Raw genomic sequence first — 6,000 nt, 5'->3', positions numbered from 1 at the left:
TTCAATATGAAGATGGTTTATTCTGTAAGAGTGAACAGCAATCGGAGGACTGTATTAGTGCAAAATAAAGGCCTTATATGACAGAAATTTCAGAAATAAAACCATCAACTGGAAGCTTGCGAGGTTTGTTTTTTCTTTTTTGGGAACACAATGTCCTGCAATGTTATACGTCACCTTTATTTCTTTAAAATAACCGTATTCAATCTCTTTTTCCCCATGTGTCATTTTCATACATTTTATACATTAAAAAGATTTTGAAATTCTAACAGTAAACAGAGCTGCTGTAAGCTCACACCAGCTTGGTATAAATGCTTGAAAATGACCCATTATAATCAATCCAATAGTTAAAAATCTCCAATACAACTTTAAAAGTAATCAGATGTGATCTTATACTTCGCTTTTATAAAGTAATTGAAAATATACACTACTTATATTTTAAATAGGGTAATTTGTAATGTAATCTGACTGCAGTTTCTGGGTAAAATGAAAGCTTCATGACAAAACTATGCCAAATTGTTTATTCTATTTTACATTAATTATACTTACAGGTACATATTATTTAAGACGAATTAAGAATTATTTTGCACAACACCAAATAAATACCACAAAACAACTTAACGCTGTCTAAAATTCACCTCATCTATCCATCTCCATATAGACAAGTTTTCTGGCATGGTCAGTTTGCTCAGTAGCTTACATTGTAAGGTGTGGTACTTTTGACGCAGAACGCTCGGGTTTGTTTCTGAGAAGAGAAAAAATCTATGTAAAATCAAGGTAAAATGATGTGGTTCCAATGCATTTTACTCCTAATTTTGCTTTTGAAAACACTATTGGTTGAGTTTAGGAGGGGTTTGGGTCAGGTTGATCTTTACGACAATCGTGTGATAAGCATGAACAAGAAGGACAACAAACTGACATTTCTGGCTGTTTTTTTTTTTTTTTTTTGCATTTGATTCATAAAAATATACAGCACCCTTTAGTGGATTTGTCATCTCAAACATTCAACAAACTATAACCATAAAACACAAAAATGCAAACTGAAGTATGAGTTTGTTATTGTCATTTTCACGCAGCTGGATTTGTGTCCTTTTGTCAGATTTATAGACCAAATAAGCTTCTATTGTGTAGTCAGGTCTGTAAACATGATAGTAGGACTACCTAATAACTATTTAGCAAGTAAAATAATACTTTTCTAAAACTATTTATTTGTTCAGATGAGATTCATATTCAGACACATTCCTTTTTGGAAATGTAACCTTGAAACTCTGGAGCCAGAACTATCTTCGTTGCACAAAATTATAATTAATAGAAATTTTTAGAAGCTACCATATGACAGTACAGCTTGCAGGTCATAGTCTGGATGCCAGGCACCCGTCTGCAATCTACAGCTCTTGGCAGTCAACACCACAACCCAATGCTCTGTTTTAACTAGCAATATTTATGGACTGAAACCTGCTTAATTAGTCACGAATCAAATTTTAACAAATGTTCAAAATATGAAATATTTCAACACATCAATGTGCAATATGGTAGCAGGGGTAAGTTAAAAGAGGGGAAAAAATATTTACAAACTAGTTAACATGGACAACAATGAGAAGTGTGACATTGATTGTTTCCCAGAACCATCAACAGAGATTCTCTTTTTGCATATGAATGAATGAATGAATGAATGAATGAATGAATGAATGAATGAATGAATCTATTAAAGGTATCCACTGAAACATTTGTACTGAAAATGTGTGGAGCCTGTGATTTTTGCTCTTGATTTAAACAATGCATTAGCAATTATAAAACAATTAGGAAATTTTTGCTTCTTTTCTTAATTTTAGGGTGGTAGCTGACATATACAAAGGTATCAAACATGGGACAGTAATATAGTCTGTAATATAAATTAAAAAATTTTTTTTTTTAAATAACACATTAAACAAGACTGAGAAATCTTGGAAATAAACTCAGAAAAACAAATCAATTAAATTAAATAACAATAGTCATCAACAACCTTTTAGAGCTCCTTGAATTCTGCTACCTTAAATATTTTTTTTATTAAATCACACTTATGTGATATATATATATATATATATATATATATATATATATATATATATATATATATATATATATATATATATATATATATATATATGAGCACCACATGAGCACTACAGTACTTCTCTGTTGTAATCGGGATATCACAATAATTAACCCCGAAAAAAGCAACGCAATCACTACCAGACTTCTGTTTTGAGAAGACAACACACATTCCTGATCAAGTCGGTATAAAAACAGCACTACAAACATACAAAAGAGAGAGATTGACTAATCTGTAATATCACTTACAAACATACCTGTCAACATGTCTCTAAAAATCCAGGAAACTAAGGGGTTCAGGGGTGAGGTCTCTGATACTGTTGTGAACCGAGATAGGATGCATCAGGTTTTGGGAGGCCGCTTTGATCAGGTACTGTACCAAAGTTGGCAACCCGGGGGTGTTTACAGACTCTCCCAAAGAGGGCGGTGGGTGAAATTACGGGAGTTTTTCCAAAGAAATAAAAATGGGATGGTTGCGGGAGATTGGTCTGAAATACAGCATACTCCCATGAAAAATGAGTGTTGGCAGGTATGCTTACCAGTTTGATATTGATTTGATCTGCTGTAGTCAGAAATCAGACTGTTAAAATCTTCTAAGCGTAAGGGCTTATTATGCGGTTCTGTCGCCATCTTGTGGATAGAAAATGACAACCATCTTTGGTCTACTCTATGGCAGTCTACAGCCGCCGATAAGCTCTTTCAGAAATTGTAAATATTTTATAATAGGCACTTTTCTCAGACATAAACTGCATAGTTGCAGTCTAAACAACTACATTCTTAACTAAAAAAGCCTCGAAATTACATTTTGTTGTCTAACAGCAGTAATATTTGTCAAACTGTAGTGACTCTCCGCTTGTTGCTGGCTGTATGTGGGCAGAGTAATACTTAAAGGTGAAGAGGCCTTTGTGTGATGTTACTGGCAAAATACTGCACGACTATTAGCTAATCAGACTCAAGAACCAGACAGAACTGTTGTATAAACATATATATAATATATACACACACACTTGTATATGCTTGTTTTGCCTGTGCTCTTAAAGTATGATTCTATGGATACTTAATACATTTACATGTGTCTTTTTTAGCTACTATGATCTTATTTTGTTTATATGTGTGCATGTTTCTAGCTTTTGGTTATTTAATTGTTTGTTGGTTTGGAATAAATGATTATTGCTGATAAAACTACTAAAATGAATGAAACTTAAATATAAACAATGCAAAATCGTTGATGTAACATTGCACATACAGCAGTTGGCGAAAGAAATCATACGGCCCTTTTCTAGCGGAACGATGTTCTAATGCTTATCTATAGATAGATGTTCATATTTAATACTACTGTTAGTCTTTCTCAAGCATTGTAAATCGAAGGAGAGCTAGCAACATTCAGAGCACACCATGACTGTGACGTCTCTATATAGAGCAGGACAACATAAACACAAGGTTGTATGTAAATGCTGCTGTTGCTTTTGCATTCTGAAGCAGCTTGTGTTTGAAAGATCCTGCATTTAGCCCTGTCTAAAATTAAATATGACATCGCGTAATGTGCCGTTCAGAGATAAATGTGAATTTAGATTCCTGCCCACGCTGGAAGACCTATGGTCTCTACTTACATTTTCCATTTATGATTCTTTTTTTTATGCCAGAAAAGAAATTGCTATATATACAAACATCAGTGGGAGTTATGTGCATTAGTTACGCAAGGAGTCACTGATCCCGTAATGGCAAATGTGAGCACATGTGTGAATAAGATGATGGGTTGCTGGGTGTGGGAGTAGGCATTCTCAAATGATAGGCTGACAATTGCATTTTTACTTAGGTTTTTAGCTCGTGCAAAGTGAAATGTGTTGAATTGGCAATGGACCAAATTTTGCAAGATTAATATGTATAGTGCTCAGCATAAATGAGTACACCACATTTGAAAATAAAGGGCCCTATCATACACCCGGCGCAATGTGGCGCAAGACGCAACACAATTGCTATTTGCTACTTTCACCTCGGCGCAAGGGTCATTTTGAGGTGTTGCGCCACACTGTTTAAATAGCAAATGCATTTGCGCTCGTATGTGCGCCCATAGGCGTTCTGGTCTAAAAAAGCAGGCGTGTTTTGGCGCATTGCTATTTTGAGAAACTGTAAATAGTCTGATCTTTAGACCAGAACAAAGTCGGTCTATTGTCTGGCGCAAAGTGCGCCTGGCTTACACACTACACACAAGATGTAGAGCAATACGCAAATATCTTTCCATATGAAAACGATATAATATATTAAGGATATGTATAATAAGGATATATATATAGGATATACAGTAAATATAAATGATTAAAATATTACAAAACATTAATTTCTAGCCGACATGAAATTTAAAAACCACTGTCTTCATACTTTTTTCATCTCGGGAGGCTTATTCAGTTCATTCAATTTGCTTTTGTATAATTAGATTAGATTAGATTCAACTTTATTGTCATTACACATGTACAAGTACAATGCAACGAAATGCAGTTTAGGCCTAACCAGCAGTACAATAGCAGCAAGTGCAGGATACAGGAATACGTTATAAAGTGCAGTTATAGAAAACTATGGTGATATTTACAGATGGATGTACTATGAACATTATATACAGGTTGGATAAGCTATGAACAGATTTACAATATATGAATATATGTGCAGGTTGCTATTAATAAACAGTGGTGTTCAGATAGATAAACATGAAAACAAGTGTATATGTTACAATATATGAATATATGTACAGGGATAGATGAACATGATTACAAGTGTATATGTAACAATATATGAATATATGTACAGGGATAGATGAACATGATTACAAGTGTATATGTTACAATATATGAATATATGTACAGGTTGCTATTAATAAACAGTAGTGTTCAGATAGATAAACATGATAACAAGTGTATATGTTACAATATATGAATATATGTACAGGTTGCTATTAATAATCAGTAGTATGCAGATACATAAGCATGATTACAAGTGTATATGTATAGTGGGTGTGTACATAATTACAAATGCCCATATGCAGTGGGTAACTACAGTTCAATAAGTAAACAGTTCAATGTGGTGCAGTGAATGTGCAAATTTTAAATGTGCAAATGTTAAACAGTGCAGTTATTGCGAGGAGTTTAAGTTAGAGGAGAGTGGGGGGTGAATTGGGGGGGCAAAAGAGTCATTGTGGGGCAGAGTTCAGGAGGGAGACAGCTCTGGGGAAAAAGCTGTTCCTCAGTCTGCTGGTTTTTGTCCGGGGGAGCCTGAAGCGCCTGCCGGAGGGCAGGAGAGAAAACTGTCTGTGAGCAGGGTGAAAGGTGTCCTTCAGAATACTGCGTGCTCGGCGCAAACAGTGTTTCTTCTGGATGTCCTCTATGGCTGGCAGTGTGGTCCCTGTGATGCGTTGGGCAGTTTTCACCACCTGCTGCAGTGCCTTACGCTCAGCAACAGAGCAGCTTCCATACCAGACTGTGACACGGTTTGTCAGAATGCTCTCTATTGTGCAGCGGTAGAAGTTCACCAGGACGGCTGATGAAAGCTGGTTCTTCTTCAGTTGCCTTAAGAAGAATAGGCGCTGGTGAGCCTTCTTGATCAGGCTGGAGGTGTTGGTGGACCAGGAAAGGTCCTTTGAGATGTGGGTGCCCAGGAACTTAAAGGATGAGACAGGCTCAACGGCCATCCCATTGATGTGGATGGGAACATCAGATGTGATGATTATTAGCAGTATTATTTATTAAATCCATATTTATATTTGTTTTATTAAAAACAAGCTTAGATTTGTCCACCTGTCAGGTTTTAGACCATATGGGGCATGGCAGGTGTATTTGGAAATAACTCAGTGTTTTGAACACACTTCGTTATCAATGTTAATTTATTCATTTGCTGGAAATTCGAACTGAATTTGGAAATAGT

Source organism: Danio rerio, chromosome 21, assembly GCF_052040795.2.
Source record: "Danio rerio strain M-AB ecotype USA chromosome 21, GRCz13ab, whole genome shotgun sequence".
NCBI lineage: Eukaryota > Metazoa > Chordata > Actinopteri > Cypriniformes > Danionidae > Danio > Danio rerio.
Note: the sequence above shows the minus strand (reverse complement) of the source record.